Source organism: Ailuropoda melanoleuca, chromosome 15 (assembly GCF_002007445.2).
Source record: "Ailuropoda melanoleuca isolate Jingjing chromosome 15, ASM200744v2, whole genome shotgun sequence".
In the NCBI taxonomy this organism is placed as follows: Eukaryota; Metazoa; Chordata; class Mammalia; order Carnivora; family Ursidae; genus Ailuropoda; species Ailuropoda melanoleuca.
In genome coordinates, this window is record NC_048232.1 from 49,179,123 (window position 1) to 49,203,443 (window position 24,321).

The 24,321-nt window shown below is 40.1% G+C and overlaps 1 long non-coding RNA gene across 1 annotated transcript in view; it reads left to right on the top strand.

Annotated features, from left to right (window-relative positions):
- The first annotated feature begins 420 nt into the window (after positions 1 to 420).
- LOC117796400 overlaps positions 421 to 24,321 on the top strand; it is a 72,247-nt gene continuing 48,346 nt past the window's right edge. Inside the window, exons 1-2 of the long non-coding RNA XR_004620886.1 lie at positions 421 to 499; positions 10,717 to 10,852. This is a non-coding gene — a long non-coding RNA (uncharacterized LOC117796400). The remainder of the gene's footprint in view (positions 500 to 10,716; positions 10,853 to 24,321) is intronic.

A 24,321-nucleotide genomic window follows, 5' to 3' on the forward strand; every position in this document is an offset into this window, starting at 1 on the left:
TTTGTTTGGAATAACTGGTGATCCATTCACTCATTTACCAATACATTCTGTAGAGGTTTATTGGGTGCCTGAGATACAGGAGCCACTGTGCCAGGTTTGGGTTGCAATGTGTAAGGCACATCTCCTTTCCTTAAGGGTTTATAGGTTAGAGCTACAGACACAGAAGTAAACAATGAGGACTGATAATGTACAGGCAGAAGATGCATAAGGTCCTGAGAAAGAACACACAAGGGGGACCTAACACAGCCTTGGATATGAGGATGGCACTGAGCTGGGCTGGGCTTTGGGAGGTGTGTATGAGAGGGTGGCAAGAGGCAAGGCAGGGTGGGGGAGGGAGAAGCAGGCACCAGATTTTGAAGGGCCTTGTACATCAAATTAATTTATCTGATCTTCATCTGCCATTGTGTTTCTCAAGACCTTGATATCCTGGTGTGGCCCATATCCCAGAACCACAGGATAAACAAGAAATGTCTTCCTGAAGCACTGGTTCCACTGAGCGGTGAGTAATCGAAAATATTTGTTACCGAAGGAGTAGAATGTAAAATCTGCGCACAGTTGTAAGTTAAATCACGAGTTCCTAAGACATTTTGCTTGTGATGGGTTACTTCAGGTTGTACCTTCAGGCCCACCCTCTCCTCTGCCATTCGGGAGCCCTTGTAGAAATGGTTGCAAAGCACACTTCAAGGAGCTGCTTAAGGGTTTTAAGCAGACCAATGACAGGAGCCAATCCGCAGTCAGAAGGACTCCAGGCTACAAAGTAGATAACCAGGGAAGGGCGGAAGAGAAAGTGAAAGCAAGGAGAGCAGCTAGAAGAGAAAGTGAAAGCAAGGAGAGCAGCTAGGAGGCTCTTACAGCCACCAACATGCAAAATTATATTGGCGCTAACCAGGGTAGTAACAGCCGGGATGCAAAAAGTGATTTGCAAGACATTCTGGAGATAGAAGCAATGGCGTAACTACTGATTGATTCATTATTTAATAAACATTTGTGGAGTGGCTACCATGTTCCAGGCATCGTTCCAGGTTTATAGCAGGGAATAACAGGGAAAAGACCTCTGCCTTCTTAGGCTCATACTCTAGTAGAAAAAGACAGACAAAAACAAGTAAACAAGAAGTTTACTTAATCATATAAATAAACGATAAATGCCCTGAAGAAAATTAACTGGGTAATGGGATATTGCCTTGGGGAGCAGATAAGGTGATTGGAAAAGGGATCTGGAGCATGAGTGGGGGATGAAGGCCAACATGATGGGTGAATGACAGTGTACTACATTGAGAACTAGAATGCAAGAGAAAAGGAAGACTTGAGAGAAAACAGTGTTGAGTTCAGTTTGGGAGATCCAAGAGAACATGCCCATAAGAAATATCTGAAGGCATGAAGATATATATGTCTACATCAGATATGCACCACACACACACAAACACACATACACACAGTCACATCATACAGATGGGGGAAGTACTGAAACTAAAGATCAAAATAGCAGCAATACAAAGTGAAGGGGAGGTCCAAGAAACTTCTTAAGCATGTGCTAGGGTTTGAATGAAAGATAATTTATTCTTTATTAGCTAAGAATCATCATCATGTATGGCATGAATGCCATGTTTCTGCACATTCAGTACATATAGTCCATGGTGTCGTGGTCTCATCTGACACATACACTCCTGTGCTTTTGTTAGTGGAGGTAACTGCAAGTGTGTGCATTGGGAGCTCAGTGGATCAGCCTGTGCTCTCCTTGGGGACATGCTCTAGACATCACTTCCACACTGTCCACCTGAACTTCAAAAAGGCACCTGCACAGTCCCTAGAGAGACTCCAAGCTATAATGAGGCCTACACCCAGCAGCTCAGGGAAGCCATTAAGATAATGAGGGAGTCTGGTGTTCTTCCTTGCAAGTTCCCTAGAGCCCCAATTATGGATTTAAAACCCCCAATTCCAAGGATGCGTCGACATTGAAAAACCCCAGTTTTTTTCCTCCCTAGACAATGTGAAACAATAAAACCCCAGTCTGGAAAAGGAGGAAGCCCAAGAAACTTTTTCTGGGAAAAAGTGGAGGAACAGTACATAAATATGTTTTCCCCTCCAACAGTCTTCCACTGCAGCTGAATGTCTTACTCCAACTACTATTGCTTAATCATGTTAGCATTTACATTGACCTTTAAATTGGGCGTTTGGTTGGAGACAGTTTTCTGTGAGGCAGATTTAGCTAAGGAAATGCCTACTGGTTTGTGCTGAAATGCTTCATAATTATAAAAGCCACAGACCTCACTGACGGAGTCTTCCAACATTGACATTAGAGAACACCCCACCTTCAAGAAAAAAAAATGTGCCCACATGAAAGGACACTTTGAGTAAATGAAAGTGTCTTTTCTGATGTGCAGCTTTAAATAGATCTTTTCACAGATTATCCTATTACAGGAGATGGAAATGAGTGATTCTTTCCCAGTCATGGGTTTATATGTTAAGAGCAGGCTTAAAAACCACAGTGTGCTGGCCAAGTCCCAAAGGACAGACATCTTAGGAAGATGCTGGTACTGTTCAACTGGTAACTGGTTTATCAGGGAACAGAATGAAAAAAGCTGGATGTTAGAAGAAGAGACCAGGATATGAACTAGTATACATTTATACAAAAGCCATATTCTGGGATTGAATGCTCTCGTCCTTGTTTTTCTGTTGTTGTTGTTGTTGTTGTTGTTGTTTTTTCCTTTTTAAAATGCTCAGAGTCTCATGAAATTCCTGGTGCATGCTCACACCCTGAGGCTGTTTCTGTACTCATCTAGGCTGCCGTGCCACACACACCAAAAAGCCCCTAATTTTCTAAGTCTAGACATGAGGGGATATCCAAGGACCAGATATATGTGCCCATTTATTGCCTTTCTCCAGGGGGGCAAATCAGCTGGACCCCATGAATGCAATTCTATAACCATACCTTTTCAAACCAAAGAAGTGGACGTCGCTGTCAACTTATTTTTTTAAAAAGAAAAAGCTGCAAGCTACTCAAATGAATTATTGAGTTCTACTGTATGTCAGCACCACACTGGGACAGCATGTTAAAAAACAGTTTTAATTTAATATTCAAAAGAAATCCCAACATAGCATTTCCAGTTTAAAGGTATGATGAAATTGAAATTAAGAAAAATTATAATTTGCCTAATACATGTCACTTAATGCTGGCAGGAAGAATATCTCAACATGGGATTCTTTAACTCAAAAGACTTTTTCCCCCTGTAAGGTCTCTCAATCTCTTCAAAGAAACCCCCAAAAGATGATGAGTAATTTAAAAGAAGACCTACAGCAGGAGAGAGGGGTGCTACGTTGGGAGAGTGAGCTGATCATTAGAAGCAAGAAGAGGCCCATGGGTTGGCTTTTGCCTTGGTGAATTCACCACTCTGAGGGCCTGGGCTCTCAGTCTTATGAGCTCAAAAATTTAATATGGTCTATATTCCAAAGTGTACTCTTTTCATTCTCTCTAACATCATAAAGATGTGTATAAAACCAAAGCAATCTTTAAATTTATAAAATGAGAAATATAACACCCCAGTGGAATGGACAATCACATTCACTGACCAACACATTCTCTTCTCAATGCATTCTCTTCCCATAGATTAGCTTTATGAGATGCCAAATTACGGTCAGAGTAAGCGCAATTTTATATATTATTCAAAAATACACCACATTAGACTTTGAAAGCCACCCACACAATTAGGAATTGATTACTTACACTGAGTAATTAGTTGTTTTTTGATTAATGGACCGAGATTCAATCAATCTTTACCATTTGGATCTATATTGCCAATGTGCGCCTCTGGTGCTCTCCTTTCCCAATGACTCTATGGCTAAATAATTCCTCTTTAATTCATTACATTAGCACAATTAATTAGAGCATTGATAATCCTTGAGCCCGTGGACTCATTTTGATCTTTTTAAGTTTTTTTTTTTAAGATTTTATTTGTTTATTTATTTGAGAGAGAAAGAGAGAGCATGCGCATGAGTGGAGGGAGAGGCAGAGGGAGAAGCAGACTCCCCACCAAGCAGGGAGCCTGACGCAGGGCTCCATCCCAGGACCCCGGGACCATGACTTGAGCCCAACACAGACGCTCAACTGACTGAGCCACCCAGGTGCTCCTTTTTTAAGGTTTTTTCAAAGACTTTTGTATTTAGCCATTATATATTCACATCTCAACCTTCAGAGAGTAGCCATTAACTTTATCCAAATCTAGCTTTCCACCCCCCACCTAGGGGAGAAAAGAACCATTTGAAGGTCTTAGATGTATCTGAGAAAACACAGAAATACAACTGTCATTAGGTCGACATAATAAATGAAAACTAAAATAATAGTGATTCTATACGCAAATGATAGTTTATTTGATACAACTGTCCCTTAATCTGATGCCTCAATGAGTAAAATTTCAAGCAGCTCATTTGTAGCATAAAATTATCATTCTAAAGAAAAATTTTCTCATGAGTAATTATATAAAAATTAAATACAAATGCTGCCACAAAGTGAATTTGTTAAATTGTACTCTTACTATATCAGGCCCTCAAATTAATTGTCATCTGTCTATAAATACTGGAGAAGAATATGCCATCACTTTAATGGCTGGCAGTTTTCCAGTTGTAATTACTCGAAGACAGGACAGCATAGTGGAGACTGCAAACCCTTACACAAAGGATATGGTTTATGTGTGAGGTAAAGGAAAGGCATGGAAGAAGAACTATTACTTTTAAACCCATTACAAATATCAGGAAAAGATTAGGGAAAGACAGTGCCATTGAGTTGATGAAGGTCACATTCCAACATATAATTATAATCCCATTTACAGAGAACTGTATCCTTTAGCAGCAGACATCACAGAAACCCATCAAATTTCAATCAGGCTTATGTTATAAATACTAGGGAGGAGGGATGGATAAGAGGTAATTACTTAGAACAGATCACTACTTTTCTAGTGGATGAGGTAACGATGTTAATGGAACCAAATATGCCTGTTTTTCTGTTCCAGTGCAATAGAAGCAGGACAACTTTAGTATGAATGGAATGGTGCCTCAGAGAGCCCAGCTTGCAGGTAGAGTAGGCTTGGGGTGTTGCAATCAAGGAACAGGAAGGAGACCCTTTCCCAGAACAACTCTGCCCCTTACTCCCTGCCAGGGAAATTCCTCCCTGGAATTTCTCCATGACAGTGCTATTTCTATTCAGATTCAAAATGCCATTGAGAATGAAAGAACATTAAGCAGCTGCCAATTATTTACTTTTCAGTGGGAAATAATTTCACAACATTTATTTCACAAAAGTTTATTTATATACCAGGCCCTGGCATAGGCACAAGGGATACAATATGGAATTAATACAGATATGATTCCTTGTCTCATGAACCCTAGATTCTAGTTAGGGAGACAGACATTAATCAAATTGTCCCTAAATGAGTGTTTCATCCCAGAGTGAGATAAGAGCCATGCAGAAGAGAAAGCTGGCCTAAAAATGAGTATGACCTCATCTAAGCTGGAGTCTTAGGGAAGTTCCCTGAAGAACTGATCACTGAGCTGACTGCTAAAGGCTGAACAGGAGACAACTATGTGATGAGAAAGATGGAAAATCATTCTGGACAAAATAACAGTATGCTCAGTATCCATAAAAATGGAACATTATTCAGCCATAAAAATGGAACATTATTCAGCCATAAAAAGGAACAGAGTAGCAATATATCCTACAACATGGATGAACCTTGAAAACATGCTGAGTGAAACAAGGCAGACACACAAGGCCACATACTGTATGATTCCATTTAGATGAAATATACCAAATAGGCAAATTCACTGGATTGCAAGAGTATTTTTTTTTTAAATAGGCTCTGCACCCAGCATGGAGCCTGACATAGGGCTTGAACCCACGACCCCAAGACCAAGACCTAAGCTGAGATCAAGAGTTGGATGCCTAATCGACTGAGCCACCCAGGCACCCCGGTGTAATAGGCAAATTCATAAACACAGAAATTAAATTAGTGGTGCCACTAATCGGTGGATAGGGGAAAATGCAGAGTGACAGTTTAATAGGTACGGGGTTTCCTTTGGGGATGATGAAAATGTTCTGAAAGTCAGTAGTGGGGACGGTTACACAACATTGTGAATGTACCAAGATACCACTGCATTATCTACTTTAAAATGGTTAAAATAGTGAATTGTTGGTTATGTATATTTTACCACAATTTTTTAAAAAAGCATTATGTTCAAAGGCCCTTCTCCTGTCAGGGATAAGCATGATCCCTTCCAGGAAATAAAAGATGGCCGGTGCGGACAGATGGCAGAACGTGGAGGGCAGTGTGGGTGGATGGCAGAGACTCAGAGCCACTGTGGGCAAATGGCAGAAGCAACAGGGAGACAAGAGAGACAAGGGACTGCAGAGCTAGCCTGGGACAAGAGCATGCAAAGGCATAGAGACCATGTTAGAGTTTGGACTTTATCTTAAGAGTAATGGGAAGCCACTGAAAGTTCAGAAGTGCTGGGGGACGTTATCTCATGTATACTTTAAAAAGATAATCATATATCTAATGAAGAGAGAGTTTTTACTTTTTTTAAAGATTTTTTTATTTATTATTTTTAAGTAATCTCTATACCTAATGTGGGGTTTGAACTCACAACCCTGAGATCAAGAGTTGTATGCTCTACCGACTGAGCCAGCCAGGTGCCCCAAGAGTGAGTTTCTATACCTTGAAAGTAAGATGTGGTAAAAGAATGAGATGGAGGACGGGCTAAATGCACACAAGACAAATGCTGCCTCCTTCCCAATTTTTATAGGGCTCTTTGTCTGTATCTGCTAGATATTCGTATACAGAAGTCTCAGATCATCATAACACATGAGGATATTTCAGAGTGAGTTCAAGAAGAAACTGATGCTGAGTAATCATGTGGGCTTGAGTGTAATGTGGTAAATTCTCTTAATATGGGAAAGCAGGAGAGCGGATTAGCAGGAATTTCATGGGTTTTTAAGATAAGCAGCCTAATTGGTGCTCAATACAGAGGTTTGTAAAAGTTCTTCAGGGAGAGGCAATGAAGAGCATGACTTAGGTGAGCTTGGAATCTTCAGTGGCAATAACAGGATTTCAAGGTTTCCATAGTTAGTCAAGTCTCTTGAAGACAGACAACTTCTGGACTTGAGATCACTCTGGAATGATGGACTGGCCTCTCTCAGCATCCCCACCGTGTGCTGCATGTGGGTACAAACAAGGCTCTGTCTCAGTTTAGAGAAGGAGCTTTAGGAGTAGATATGCTAACAGATGTTAGAAATTAAGGGGCTGATAAACAGATAATACAGCATTGTGAAGGTATGTGTTCATCATTTGCTGTTCCTTTCTCATTCCGCCAGTGTTTATTGAGTATTACCTATTATTGGCCACACTTATCCTATGCATAAGTTCACAAGACTAACAACCCAAATTGAGTCATCTTATATAATAACTAAGAAATTACAAGTAATGTATAATTTTACAGATAAGGTACATAACAGGAACTTGCTGTTTAGATCATAAGGCCAGAACCTATGCACTCTTGTTTGCTAGATTTCTAGTATAAAAATTGTTTTCTTGGGGTGCCTGGGTGGCTCAGTGAGTTAGGTGTCCAACTCCTGATCTTGGTTCAGGTCATGATCTCAGAGTCATGATCTCAGGGTCGTGAGATCAAGCCCTACATTAAGATTCTTAAGATTCTTGAACCCACGACCCCAAGATCAAGACCTAAGCTGAGATCAAGAGTTGGATGCTTAATCGACTGAGCCACCCAGGCACCCCGGTCTGACAGGCAAATTCATAAACACAGAAATTAGATTAGTGGTGCCACTAATCGGTGGATAGGGGAGAATGCAGAAATGTTTTCTCAATGGAAATAGTCTTTGAATAGATAAGTTTAAAAAAAAAACCTAATATAACTTTTTGCTCTGATGTCGTATTTCCATCAGTTGCTGTTTTTGGCCCCTATAAAGTTTTTTAAATAATATCAGGATGTGCAGAAACCTCAGGTAAAAGTCTAAAAATGAGTAAAAAAATAAAGACTTTTTTTCTTTCTATTTATGTACATGTAAACTGTGTTATCATAGTCCACTGTAAGATGTAAGATTTTCAGACCCACCTGACAAACGAAAAGTGAAATGTTCAATGAAATCTCACAAAGCAATTTCCTTGTGAAAACAGTTCTCAGAAAAGAGAGTGGTCCAAGTTCCCATAGCGATAAAGCAGCACTGCATAAAAATCCCCAATATCTTGGCTGTTACTATCTAGCTCCGTAATAGAAAAGCTTTCCACTGTGGCAGAGAACAGATGGGCCGGAGCTGCCTCCTTTCTGTAGAGATGAAGATTTGTCAAAAGATCAAGAGACAATCGAGTTGAAATGTTTCCTATTGCCTCAAAACCAAGAAGCCAGGATAGGAATGAAGGGCCACCCAGTGTTCAAGAAGTCTAAAACTCCAAAATGAACAGCAATCTCTTCAACACAATTCTATGACTTAAATATATTTGAAACATTAGATGTCAAAGGAAAAAATACTCATTTATTTCATTTAATTAATTATGACTAAAGTCAGTAGCATGTATAATAAATCTCTAATAAGGGATGCATTTGCTTGAAAAATTGGAAAGTAAAACGTAACACTAAAAAAAAAAAAAAGCATTTGTCAAGAAGGTGACGCCTTAGTACCTAGAGAAGACTGAGAGTTTCTCAAAATGCTTGCTCTGGGGTAAAGAGAAAATTAGAAAGGCAACAAATATTACACAGATTCTTCCAGCTGTTATAACTCGCTGACAGTGATAAGCTTAAATTTAGAAGGCATGTTTTCTTAATTGAGTCATGGATACCATTCCTATTATTGTGTACAGTTAAGAAAGAGAATTGTAATAACCCAGGATTCATAACCCATAGCTTATCCATGCACAGGCTTTCAGGGGTTTGTGAGCCCCCCACCCCACCAAATTTTATGATAAATAGTGTGTGACGGATTGTATTGTCTCAACTCAGCTAAGTTGGAACTATGTTTTCCAGAATTCCCTTCTCTATGGATTTCTAGGACAGTATGGTCCTTAGGAGAAATTCTACACAAGATTGAGAATGCAGAAGTGGAGGAATAGCCACTTTTTTTTTTTTTTTAATGCTTGAAAGGTGGATGCAGGACACCAAGCACTGTTGGAACTCAGGCACATTGTTACTTATCACCTTGAGGGCGGGGAGCAGCAGCTGGGCCCCTGCCAGATCCTCCTGCTGGATCAGCTTCCCTGACTCTTGGACCAGATGCATATTTAGCTCCATGATGGAAGGCGCCACCTTCTCTTTTATCCAGCTTGTCTTTGCTCGCTCTGCTTCACATCCATCTTCTTTCCCCAACCGCCTGTGGACTGCAGGTGCCAGCACCACACACAGAAACAACTTTACACCCTGACTTAGACCTCCTAACCAGCTCCCACAGTACAGAGAAGTCAAATCCCTATAGTTGTTAATTACATATTTATAATTAAGAAGTACACATAAAATAAATATACATATGGTTTTGCTTAAATCCTGATACACTGTATGCCAAAGTGTAATTTTTAAAAAGCTAGAAATTGAACTCTCATACAGGTACACCGTGAGCATAACAAACTCACCTTATTGATGAGGAAAGGAGCAAGGTGGCAAAGACTGTTCAAAGAAAAGATTAAGGAATTGATGTCAGTAAGAGAAAGAACGCTAGAATATGATTAATAAATTAGATTAAAAACTGATTAGTGTACTACATGACAATCAGAGCATAACCTTTGGGATCATCTTCTTCTGGAGAAAAGCCATTTGCACTTCAACCGGACAAAAAAATCATTTGTGCCTTCTCTACAAGTTAAAATGTAAGCAAGTGGGCCCTAATCATCAATAAATAGTAAATCGGGCAAAATTATATCCCCCAAAGACAAGCTTGTAAGATGCTGCTCTAGCAAGTTTTGACATGGCATGGTTGTCCTTTTCCTTTATTTCCACTTTGGATACATTTTTAAAAAGATTTAATTAATTTAATTGAGAGAAAGAGAGAGAGAGTGAGCAGGAGGGAGAGAGAATCTGAAGCAGACTATGCACTAAGGGCATAGCCAGTGGTGGGGGGTAGGGGGAGCAGTGGGGTGGGGAGCGGGCTCGATCTCACAACTGCAAGATCATGACCTGAGCCGAAATCAAGAGTGGGACACTTAACCAACTGAACCATCCTGATGCCCCTGGACAAATGTTTAAATAAATTTTTCTGCAGAGAAGAGCCATTGTCTACATTAGAGGTATTTGTAATATTTTTTTAAAAAAGATTTTATTTAAAGAGACAGCCAGCGAGAGAGGGAACACAGGCAGGGGGAGTGGGAGAAGGAAGAAGCAGGCCCACAGCAGAGGAGCCTGACATGGGGCTTGATCCCAGAACACCAGGACCACACCCTGAGCTGAAGGCAGACACCCAACGACTGAGCTACCCAGGCGCCCCATTTGTAATATTTTTTAAAAAGAGAGTAAGAACCACTGAACTAAAAGAACAAAAGGGAACTGATCTTACTTAAATTGTGCAATAGTTGCAAAAATAAGAAAGCCTGTCTAATCCTGGAAGTTCTTATTTAGCTGAATTTTCTCCTCCCATTGCTAATAAAATGCTCAAATTTCCCATATTTTTAATAACAGCCATAAAATTTGTTCAATTGTTATTACTTTAAGATTCCACTTTCTCTATTTTAGTAACTCAGTAGCTTTACTGAGGGCTTACTATGTAGCAGGCACCTTTGCATACGGCGTCTCATCTCTTCGAAGCCTCATGACAAACCCTTGATGTGGATGTGACTGGCCTCTTGATCCAGAAAAGGAAGAGAGCTGAGTAAGTTGTCTAAAGCCACACTATGGATATTTGAACTCAAGTGTCTCTCACTTTTTCATGCTCTATCATTTACCCAGCACTACGCTCTGTCATTTCTTTTAGAAAACTCTTTGAAAGATAAATGTTTATTTCATATTCAATGCTTACCCTCTTTGCAACCAATATACAATGTATGCAAACTGCCTTGCTATCTTGGAGCCTGACTCGTAAGAGCCCTCACATGTTAGTTCTCTGTCTCCCCCTTCCCACTGCTAATCCCTCACAGAAAGGGGTTCTAGGGTTTTATTTAACTTTTGTCTCCAGGCAATGTCACAGTTTCAAATATAATAGAGGAATGACTCCAAAATCTACTTCCTCAAACCCAGATTCACCTCTAAATTCCAGAACTGCATTTCCAACAAACTGTTAGGTTTCTTCATGGGATATCTCTCAAGTATTTCAAGCTGTGTTCCAAATAAAAGGCACCTCCCTCCATCTTCTCCTTTCTTGCCATCCCTGTGGAAAGATACTCAAGTTTCTGTGTTCCCTGGTGTTGGTAAGGTCACCACGGTGTGCATAAACCCACAGTGCAGAAATACAGGGGAGCATGAAGACACACTTTCTTGGAACATTAATTTTACTCACTGGAAGTAAAGCACAACATTATTCCTCGCCCTAGATATTTGCAGGGCTCACTCCCTCACCTTTAAACATTTTTTTTTTTAAAGATTTCATTTATTTATTTGACAGAGAGAGAGACAGCCAGGGAGAGAGGGAGCACAAGCAGGGGGAGTGGGAAAGGAAGAAGCAGGCCTCCAGCGGAAGAGCCTGATGTGGGGCTCGATCCCAGAACGCCGGGATCACGCCCCGAACCGAAGGCAGACGCTCAACGACTGCGCCACCCAGGCACCCCACCTTTAAACATTTTTGGTACAATGTCACCTTTCCAATGGTCCTGACCACTTGCCTCATCTAACACATACTCTGTTGCTCTTCCGGTTTCCTTTATCCTGCTCTCTTCTTTTCCTCTAGCATTAAACATCTAATAACACCCTATATAATTTACTTCTTTATCATGTTTATTGTTATTGTCAGCCTCACCTCCCAAGAATGTTAGCTTCACAAGGGCAAATATTTTTGTTGGTTTCGTTTACCAAATTATCACCACCGGATCTAGGGTAGGTCACATAGTTGGCATTCTGTAAGTATTTGTTCAAGTAACGAATGAATCCATGAATGAATTTTGTAGCAACACAAGCATAACTGTATTTCAGTGTAAACTGCAAAAGTTGTATGAATTAAAATGTAACACATCAAATGAAAATACTTAAGCTTTCTTTATAACTTGGTACACACTTTTCACTTAAAAATTTTAAAGGAAAACTTTTGACAGTACAAAAAAAAAAAGGAAATCAGTATCATATGCTTTAAATAGAAGGCAACTCTACAAAGATTGTGTGATTATTAACATAGATAGTATAAATATAGCACTTAAAACCTGCATGCCACTGGTAGCATACACTGTCCCATACTTTGGGAAATATTAGTCTAAGACATTTAATAAAATTTTAGATTAGATGTTACCGACTCCTAAACCTGGAAGGGATTGCAGAAACTAGCTCATTTTCAGAAATGAAGATATGGAAGTTGAGAGAGGTTTAAGTGACTTATTCCTAGCCATATAATGATGATTTGGGGCCTCTACCACCTTATTATATAGCTCTCATGACATGTATTTACCGGTCTATAACTGTGCCATTTGCAATGAAGCAAATCCTCTCCAGCATTTACCTGCCTCTGAGCTTTTGTTCATCTTCAGCACTTCCTTTTGCCCTTCTGGCCCCTTCACCCTCACAGACGCGACTCAACTCGAGTGCCACCTTCTCTATGAATGCTTTATTTGTATTTCTCTTATAGCATTCATTTGTCCTTTTCTGCATTACTCTCTTTTTGTACTTGTTTTAGATTTCCTACTTTTCTCGAGCTTCAATAGAGAGTGTGAATACAGAAAGAGCCTTATTTTTATACTATTCCTTTAGGATACCAACTATTATACTTTGTAAGTGTTTGCACTTAGTAAGATTTTTTTGCAATGAACTGTATTAAATCTTATTACCATTTGGGAACAAAGCTGTGGAAAACGTGATGCTGGTGGTCTTTCTACGTTATGAGGCCCATCTGTTTGCTGTTACCTGTTTCCCACCTACCGTCAATACCAACCTAAAACTCCATCTGCTGCTTCCTCTTCTCTTCCAATCCGACTTGGCACTAATCTGTCAGACTCTACCTCAGACTTGTCTAGCCAGCATTACTTAGCCTTAATGATTTTTATTAATTACTAAAGGTCTGTTTGATTTTATTTGCCTCTTGAGAGTATCTAAGATGTGAGCAAGGTAACCAATACTGAATTCAGGACGATATGTCAAAACTATTTGGAAAAAAGTACTAAGCAAGCATTCAGTTTTGGAATTGGAACCGGCATTACAGATGGGAGCATGTGACCTTGGGAAATCAATTAACCTTTCTGGTTCTCAGTGTTTTCTCCTTTAAGAAGAGAGAATTAGGTACAATGTCTCTAAATTCCCTTCTGAATGTAACATCACTGGCAGCAAGTATTCATCCTTTATGACAGCCTTAATTCCATTTCAGTTCCGTTTCCTTCACCAATCTTTCCTGACCTCTATCACTATAAAAAGGAATCCCTTATTTCAATTCCTACAGCGTTTCTCAACTATCTTATAGTAACGCCTTATCCTGAACTGTAGTCAAGTTAGCTGTGGTACTCATGTTAGCCTTACTCCATGACTCCGACCCTGCCGTAAGTTATGGGTTCCTGAGTGCACAAAGAGTCCCCGTGACCCCTCCCCCAAATGCCTAGCAAAGTGGGTCATAGATAGTACACGCAGCACATGCTGAATTTATTGACTGAGTAAATGAGTGAATGAACTGAAAAAGCATAATATCATGATTATTCTGTGCTGGAAGAAATAAAAACCCAAAATGCTACTAATCTGATTGCATAATTAAAGAAATTTAAGCTAGGATTACGAATTTTGGTCACCATGGAAAGCAACTCCAGAAAATCAATGTTTAACTATAAGAGCAACAGACAGCACGCTGCGTATGCAGATGTAGTGGTTTGGATAGAAGGAGAAGCCATGCTACAGGGCGATCGGGAGCTCAGATTCCAGAGGTAGCTGCCTGGCTTTCATCGTGGCTCTAAGAATTTGCGTGACCTTGGGAAGTTATGTAACTGTGTCTCAGCTTTATCTTCTGTATCATAAGGGAATCTACTTCATAGACTTACTGTGAGAATTAAATGAGTGCCTGGCCCATATTAAGTGTTCAATAAATGTTCACTGTTAGTTTATAATCTGTACTGACATATTTCAATGTGTCTATCCTTAGGACACAAATGGGAGTAAAAATGAAAGCTTTCTCCTGAGAGCACTGTGAGATTTTTCTTTACATCTTATGACCATCGAGTATGTGCTACTTACATCATTACATCAAGAAAAAAATATCTTAACCTAAAAATAGCTAAAAAGCACAGAGGTATTTTAAAAGTGACCTGGATTCTTACCCATCCCAAGCCAGTTTATTTTTCTAGTTTAAGAATCCTGCAATCCTTGCTTGTCAAAAACTGGCATAACATGAACCGCACACTGTACTTATCTTCTTAATGTATGCACTTCAGGCAGAAAATTAATGAGCATGAATACTCTCCCTTAATGCTTCAGAAAGCACATTCTAGAATATTCTTTAAAAATATCTTCCTCTTGGAGACACCTACATGATTTTCTCAAATCTGTCATTTGATGTGAGGCTGAAGTTAGTGAGTAGGGAACAGACAATGGTTTGCACTCTGGCTTTACCACTTCCTAGCCACGTAACCAAACATGTTATTACATCTTTTTTTTTTTTAAGATTTTTATTTATTTATTTGACAGAGACAGACAGCCAGCGCGAGAGANGCTGAAGTTAGTGAGTAGGGAACAGACAATGGTTTGCACTCTGGCTTTACCACTTCCTAGCCACGTAAAACCGAACATGTTATTACATCTTTTTTTTTTTTTTTAAGATTTTTATTTATTTATTTGACAGAGACAGACAGCCAGCGCGAGAGAGAACACAGGCAGGGGGAGTGGGAGAGGAAGAAGCAGGCTCCCAGCAGAGGAGCCTGATGTGGGGCTCGATCCCAGAACGCTGGGATCACTCCCTGAGCTGAAGGCAGACGCCTAACGACTGAGCCACCCAGGCGCCCCATGTTATTACATCTTTTAAACATCAGCTTCTCCATCTGTGATACAAGAATAATAACAACATCCTTACTCGAAAAATTATTGTAAAGACTAATTAAGATCATAAAGAAGGTACTGAGCACAGTATGAGATAATAAATGATCAATACATGGGATAGCTATTATTATTTCTGATGAAATACACTTGAAATTATATCAATACCTTGGTAAATTTTAAATCCATTTAGGCATACTGCATTTCATAAAGAGGGTCCAGGTTTCTACAACACCAGCTGATTGAACAACCTGAGGGATTTTTTTTATGAAAGGCAAATTTTCCCTTAAGCAATGGATGGTCTTTGTAACAAGGTTTACATATCCTGGGATAGAGGTGTCACCACAACAAATCTCACTATCATCTCTCTCGTTGCTGAAAAACTGACAGTCCACAGCATTGTTGCCTTAGATATAGGCAGTTATCCTTTCCGAGTAAGAAGAAGAATGAGATATTATAGCAAGGATATGGAGTGTTCTTAAGGCAAGAGGATATCCAGTGTCTTGCCCGGCAGAAGGGCTGTAAACCCTGACAGCACCTCCACCGACTGCATCTGGAGTGGAGGACCTGCTTTAAGGTCAGCATATGCATCTGCATTTCCCTTTCCCGCCCCTTTTCCCCAACTTTTCACTTCATTGACCACTGCGGAATCAAGTTTGGAAAAGCACATGAAAAACCCAGCAGCACAGCAGAATTCAGTAATAACAATACAATGAGTTTCCAGGCAACTTAAACTATGCGGAATGTCTCTTGAATAACAGGGAATTAAAACTTGAGCAGTTTGAGACAAAATATTTTTCTAAGATTTTTTTGGTAGATAAGTTGATGATTTAAGATTGCAAAGTGCCAAGGTAAAAAACAATCCCAGATTTAGTAATGAGCAGAGAAATGACCTCTAATTTTTATGGCCCTCGAGTTCTGCTTTGATTCACAACGTTTCCACTGACAGCTCACTGAACTGTGTATGTGCATCTTTTCATTTCCATGTAGAAGTCACGCTCAGAACCCCACAGGCTGTTTTAAAATGTCATGGTTCTAGCTGCAGTCTAAGACTCAGCAGATCTATGATTTCTTCGTGTATTTCCATAAGTGTATGAGCTCCCATGTGTGGGACTTTATGAAGCCAAGGTTATAATAAACTTCTATTATGAAACAACCCATTTCCTATTATCAGCCCCCGTCACCCAGTCTGCGCATAAAGATGGAGAGCACAGAGAAATGACAGTAAAGGGAAGTGAAATTGTTCAAAAAGATGGAGCAAGAGGCATGTGCCTACCTCTACAAATTAAAGGTGCTGGAGTATAACTGCATCTCATTCATCTTAGGTCATCTCGCCAGAAAAAGCCGAGGAGCACTGAGAGTCTTGGTACTTGTAATACTATAACCATTTAGCTCTCTCTCTGCCTTCCAATCCCTTTCCCTCTCCATTCTCATCCCTCCCTCCCTCCACCTCTCAGTCTGACTCTATCCCTCAAGTGAAAACTATTATTCAAATGACAAAAGCAAAACTGTTTGAGGAAAAATAATAAAACTTCTCTTTTCTTCCAATCTATTGTCCTTCTACAGTTGTGAAAGCTATTGTATGATTCTTGCACCACAGAATACCACTGAGTAGTATCAGGACTCTTAGATACTTTATCAAGCAGTTGTTTCGATTATAAAAATCACCTAGATTCAGTAATTAGATCTTCTTTTTAATTAAGAAGCTCTTTCTAACCATCATTGTACAGGAAGGTATGAAAATGGATAGATTTTAAACTGTATTTATAAGCTGAGTTTATTGCAGCATTCTAGAAATTTAGAGATCTGGGAGACAGGCCAGCAGAATCTTTTTATCAAAGGACAGAAGAGCCTTGGAGGAAGAGCTAAGAGAGGCTGGGTCTAGAAGGTGACATCTGGGAAAATGGGCCAGAGTATCAGTGTAAATTGATTCTGAGACAAGAAGGTCTTGGATATTCAGGTTATCGTGTCCTAACAGCCAGGGACTCAGTTCCTGAGAGCAGCCTCCTTGAGTCCACAACATCAGCTGTTCCCTCTGGTAGTCTTCCCCACAGCATTTGCAGTCTTTCTAGTAAAATTATGTATTTGTTCGTGTGTTTACCAGGTGAATGCCTGTTTCTTCTGCTTGACCAGGGGTTCTCTGAGCCCAGGCATCATGCCTGTTTTGTTTTCCACTGTCTCCCTACCACCCAGCTTTTGCACTTGTTGAATGAATGAACCGAAGAATGCATGGGTATCAGGAAGGGGGGGGGAGTGATAAAAAGAATAAAGGAAAAATTGTCGAATTTATTCAGAACAAAAATCAACATCTCCTTTAGCTTCAATTACATTCATAAAGGTAGGACACAGCCCATTAGTGTAGATACGTGTATCTCAGACATCAAGCTTCAAGAACTTTCTCATGGATATTAGATGCCACCAGCAGCACAAAAGAGGCTGCCACTGAGAAGGGGGAGGGGAGGAACAGAGCTACACATGTGCTCTTACTAGCAGGAAGAGAAAAGCAATAAAGGAGAAAAAAGCTTGGTGCTTTGAAGAAAGAAAAAAATGACCACAGAGATTATTCTTAGAATTCACACAAGACACTCACACTCCAGGAAACTCTCAGAATTATTTGGGAAATTTTTGAGAAAAGCTCAAAATTTACACTTACAAATACATTTTGAGATTTTATTTTATTTTTAAAGATTTTATTTATTTATTTGACAAACAGCCAGTGAGAGAGGCAACACAAGCAGGAGGACTGAGAGATGAAGATGCAGGCTCCCAGCGGAGGAGCCTGACGCGGGGCTCGATACCAGGGACCCGGGATCATGCCCTGACCCAAAGGCAGACGCTTAACGACTGAGCCACCCAGGTGCCCCTGTTTTGAGATTTTATAATCATGCTTAAAAACAATAACTGATAGGTTGCTAAGATAGAAAAGCAGTTTATAGGTGAGCATGTATAATTTAATGCTTCTATGTGTATGTACATGTTGGAAAGGACAAGAAATTTATTTACAATATATTCATAGTACTTATTTCGAGAAGTGAAGTTATCAGTGATTGTATTTATCTTGTCTATCTGAATTTTTTCTTTTTAAAAAAAGTGCTTTGGGGGTGCCTGGGTGGCTTAGTCAGTTGAGCATATGACTTGATTTTCACTTAGGTCATGATCTAAGGGTTGTGAGATGGAGCAAGAGTCTGCTTGAGATTCTCTCTCCCTCTCCCTCTCCCTCTGCCCCTCCCCCCCCACATGTGCATGCACTCTCTCTCTCAAAAAATAAATAAATCTTTAAAAAAGAAAAGTGTGGGACACCTGGGTGGCTCAGTCGGTTAAGCATCTGCCTTCAGCTCAGGTTGTCCCACATCAGGTTCCTTGCTCAGCAGGGAGCCTGCTTCTCCCTCTGCCTGCTGTTCCCCCTGCCTGTGCTCTCTCTCTCTGTCAAATAAATAAATAAAATCTTAAAAATAATAATAATAAAATACAATAAAAACTTTTAAAAAGTGCTTTGGGGGGCCTGGATGGGTCAGTTGGTTAAGTGCCTGACTTTGCCTCAGGTCATGGTCCCAGAGTCCTGGGATCGAGTCCCACATCGGGCTTCCTGCTCGGAGGGGAGTCTGCTTCTCCCTCTCCCTCTGCCCCTCCCCCAGCTCATGCTCTCTCTTGCTCTCTCTCTCTCAAATAAATAAATAAAATCTTTAAAAAAAAGTGCTTTCTTTTATTTTACTAAGTGGAATATCATTGAGCAATCACAATGAATCTTTTAACATATTTATTTACACTACAGCTCATGTTTATTGCAGCATACAAGGAAGACATAATTCTATCCACTACAGTACAGTTCTCACCACATACCACACACAAATACACTAATCCATGAGCTCAATAGTGTTGCATAATTAGCATTTATCTGTATGTCTAATTTTTCCCCATTGAACAAGGAATCCTTATGCTTATAAATATCTTAAGAGTTTTAAAGACATGCTTTTTGTGGGGGGAATGATAAGAAAGGAAAAACAAATTATGCTTTTTTCAGTGTGCTAACCTGAGAAAAGGAGAGAAAAATATACAAGACTATAGGGTCACTTATAAAAGCAAAAACACGAAAAGCAAGAAAAGTAACACAAATGTACAGTTCCTATTGCCTGTGCTCTTTTCTGCTTGTGAACACATCTCACCTATCTGTGATTCCTATTTAAGCAGAAAATAAAAGTTTTCTGGATGAATACGAATGAATGGAAAATGGAGCTGGATAATGAATAACAACACGCCGCTTTCTATCTAGATTAGGTACGAACAATCCCATTAGAAATGTCATCTTCTGCTGGGCAATATGGCCCACAGGTACCTCTTTGCCTTTGCTTATAGCAGCTCTTCTGCCTGGAACTTGCTCCCTGCTGTTTTCCTCCCTGCTCCTTCTCATCTACCCAAAGAAGAATCCATATTTGCCAGCTTTGGATTATGCCCTGAGGAATCCATCGTCATCAAAAGGGGCAATAATTTGAAGGGTTGAAAAGTAAAGAAAACCACCCAATATATGTTCCCAATATAAGAAAAGCCCAAGATTGATTACTTGTCCCTACCTATCCCCAGTTTTTGCTTTCCATCAAGTTGTCTTAGCTTCAGTGGCATAATTGAACAACATACAACGATAAACAGGATTGGCCAAACCCAAGAAACAAAGAGGAAACCTTCTCCAGTGCCCATTTTTTACAGTGCTAGACCTTGGACTAGAGACGACTACCTTAGGATCTTTGATGGGAAGGCCTTGGGCCTTTTAAAATGCGAACTGGTGAGTCACTGAAAGAAAGGAAGCTGGATTTACTGGAAAGAGTTTCCACATCTGATGCTCTCAGTTTCTCATTGGGCCCTATAGCCTTATTAGGAATATTTCCTCTGCCTGCTAAGTGGCTCAACATGAGAGTGTGTCATCTGTTGATTATTGCTTAACAATATTTCCGCCTAATAAGAGTTGAAGATCCAACAAAACAAAACAAACAAAAAAACCCAAAGAAACAAAAAGCTAGCAGTCACTGTGAAAAAGAAGATGGGGAAAATACAAAACATATGCAGAAATGGTGGGGTACATACAGACCACATCTAATTAGTATGCAGAGGGACTTTGGGGTGACTTTGTAACAATGACCAAATACCTCTTTTCCTATCAATCCCTTAAAGCTTAAGAACTTCACCAAACAACTTCCCCAGCTCACTGCCTTCACCCAGGCAGACATAATCATCCCAGTTTTGGAACTCCCAAAGCACTTCGGTCTTGCACCAGAAACACACTGTGAAAATTAAAACAGTATTAGAATTAGATGTGCTCTTGCTAGGACTCCAGGTACTGGCCAGGCTCCTTCACTTGCAAAGCTGTCTTATCCAGCTTGGTTTTCCCAGTTCCTGGCTCATGTTTCTGGTTGCTGGTACTTGGGAAGCTTTAATAAACAATTATAAATGACAATAATCCAAAGAGAACATAAGTGCCTTTTACTGTCATATGGATGGCTAATGTTAGGACTGAGACTAAGAGCCTACATCCTGAGTCTTTCACACACAGTGTCAAAGATATCTAATGTCTCCCTGAAGGATAACTCTACTCATGTCATTTTCCTGCTCAAAAACAAGATAAAAAACTTAGAAACTTAAATGGCTCCCCATCACCTGGAGAACTCTGGACTCCTCTTAGTATCTGCTCATCACCCTCAGTGCTCTCTATCTCTGCTCCATTGTATAAACCAAAACCTAGGAGTCATTCTTGATTCATCTCTCTCCCTCCTGTCCTCAATGATCAAGTCCTAGCAGACCTGCCTTCAAAACATACCCAAAATTTATGTACTTTACTCTACTTCCGCTGGTGTCTTCCTAGTTCAAGGTACTGGCACCCCTTACTCAACCATCAAATAGGCTTTCCATTAATGACTGACACCAGTCTCCCTATTTCTAGCCTTGCCCATCTCAAATCCATTTTTCACATAAATGAGTAATAGAATACACTTTTAAAAACTGTCCATTTACCTGCTTGGGAAAAATTTTTAAGTTGATAAATGTTATGTAATCTGTTGCAAACTGTAATATATAGTGTAGACTACTGTCAAGATTTCAGTATCCTATATATGTTTTTAGACATATTTTAATTGTATGTCCAGGGCTTTCATTAAGACCATCTGGCAACACTTATTTCCTCTCCTTTCTTTCATTGCATTAAATTGTGCTGTTTCCCATTTCCTCGGCCATGTGCCACCTTAATGAACTAATTTAAGGTCTCAGGCCTTAACATGATACTGCTTCTAGATGACATTTGTGTTGTAACAGTTGTCTACGGAGCTGGAACCTCAAAGATTAAGTAAGAGAGAGAATTACCAGCACAAAAATTCACTCAGGGAAGTGTTTCCTGGGGCCTCTCAAATCCACCAAGACCGATGAATGGGGCTAGAAGAGGTTTTGTTTTTTGAAAAACAAATTGTAAGTATGTAAAAAAGCCATGGGAGAAAAGTAGAATTCTATGGAATACAGACACCCTCCAAAACAGTTCTGGCCCTGACAGTCTAACCGAAATTTAATAGAATGAGGATGGGGGAAGATGAATTAAACTTTTCTGAGTTACTAAAAGTAATTTCAAGAGAAAAATTCCCTGAAAGTGTCTTTTAACATACACACAATCAACACACACATTGCCTAGAAAGATTGCAGAGGTTAATGACACCAGATGGTGGTGAGATGAGGAAGTTTTTCAATATAGCCATCAGGAAAGCAGTTAAGAGTTGAAGTCAGGTTGGCCTTCTGGTTAACAGATGCACCATTCAAACAACTGTTATGCTGTTGAAAGAAAGAAAGAAAGAAAGAAAGAAAGAAAGAAAGAAAGAAAGAAAGAAAGAAAAAGGGAAAGGAAGGGAAGGGAAGGGAAGAAAGGAAAGGAAAGGAAAGGAAAGGAAAGGAAAGGAAAGGAAAGGAAAGGAAAGGAAAAGAAAAAAAAAGAAAAGAAAAGAAAAGAAAGGAACAATGGAGGTCCTCCTGTGATATAGAATCTCTCACTGATAATTTAATGTCTTAAATACACATTTCTAGAACAACTTCTTAAAAGAAAGGCACAACACACTTGAGAAATTATCAGAAATAATAAGCTCAATGGTGACTTCAACAGACTGGGTTCTTATGAATCCTTTGAAGTCATGAAATAGGAGACAGCATAAAATGAATTAAAAACATTTTTAAAAATTTATTTATTTGACAAAGAGAGAGAGAAGAGAGAGAGAGAGTGGTGGGGAGGGGCAGAGGGAAAGAATCTCAAGTAGACTCCCTGCTGAGATGGACGGAGCCTGACTCAGGGCTCCATCCCATGACCCTGAGACCATGACCTGAGCCAAAATCAAGAGCCACACCCTTAACTGACTGAGCCATCCAGGCACCCCTGAATTTTAAAATTTTAAAAAGAAGATGGGGACCTAGCCAGCAGAGAACATAGCCAAATCCCTGGCAGGAGCATTTGCTGAGGACCCAGAGCTGGGCACTGCTATCCATGATCCCCGCGTCGGGCACTACTATCAGTGGCTGCTGCCTGGCAGACCCCTGGATCCTGACTCACTCCATCACCACTGCTTCCAAGAATAATCTCTCACTGTCCTTTTGTCTTTGCACCCCTCTCTCCAGATTCCTTGGCTCTGCCAAGGAATCAATTGCACTACTGGTTATTTACCCCAAAGATACAAATGTAGTGATCCAAAGGGCAACTGTACCCCAATGTTTATAGCAGCAATGTCCACAATAGCCAAACCGTGGAAAGAGCCCAGATGCCCATCGACTGATGAATGGATAAAGAAGATGTGGTGCATATATACACAATGGAAATCTACGTAGCCATCAAAAAAAGAAATCTTGCCATTTGCAATGATGTGGATGGAACTAGAGGGTATTATGCTAAGTAAAATAAATCAATCGGAGAAAGACAATTATCATATGATCTCACTCATATATGGAATTTAAGAAACAAAACAGAGGAGCATAGGGGAAGAGAGGAAAAAATAAAACACAATGAAACCAGAGAGGGAGGCAAACAGTAAGAGACTCTTAATCATAGGAAACAAACTGAGGGTTGCTGGAGGGGAGGAGGGTGGAAGGATGGGGTAACTGGATGATGGACATTAAGGAGGGCAAGTGATGTGATGAGCACTGGGTATTATATAAGACTGATGAATCACAGACCTATACGTCTGAAACCAATAATAGATTATATGTTAAAAAAAAAAAAAAGAAAAGAAAAGAAAAGAAAAAGAAACCAAGGAATCCAGTTGGTCAAGTCTAACTCCATATGCCAACACCTTGGTTTTCTCATCTTTTTTTTTTTTTTAAAGATTTTATTTATTTATTTGAAAGAGACAGAGACAGCCAGCGAGAGAGAGAGAGAGGGAGCACAAGCAGGGGGAGTGGGAGAGGAAGAAGCAGGCTCATAGCGGAGGAGCCTGATGTGGGGCTCGATCCCAGATTGCCGGGATCACGCCCTGAGCCGAAGGCAGACGCTTAACCGCTGTGCCACCCAGGTGCCCCTTGGTTTTCTCATCTTGAAATCGGGTATCCATCTCACAGTGCTATTGTCAGGATTGAATTAGATAATATAGAGTCTCACAATAGCTGTTGTTTTTTGGTTTGTTTGTTTTGTTTTCATTCCTATTTTGAGCACTTAGGACACAAGTTCTTTAGGATAACCAAAGTTACCACTTACACCTTTATTCTGAGTCTAAATGTTGCTGTTTCCATCACAGGCTTCCATCCTGTCCCATTTGGCCATTTTATCACTCTTTTCCTCCTTTATTTTCTCTTCTGTCTCCTGTCTCATTTTCTGTAGGGAATCTCAATTTACAAGAAGGCAGTAGAGCCTCTGCCTTGAAGAATACCGTCAACACCAAGAACCCTTCTCAGTTATTTTTCCATAGAGTCTGGCCTCTAAGGTGTTATGATAAAGCAAGCATGGGATTTTGTCAAGTTCAGTGGTTCCTGAGATTCATTTCTTGGACTTGGAAAGCCTTGGTGCGTCTGCAGCGGCTAAGTTGGAGCTGAGGGCCACCGCAATCGAGGTGAAATCTCAGGCACTGCCTCTTTGGCAGCAGTGAGCAGCCCCTCCCAGTCACCGTAGTCTAAATGTAGCTAACAAGGGCCAAAGCGATGGCAGTAAAAACTAGAATAAGAAGGAGGGAACAAATGGGGACAAAATTGCTA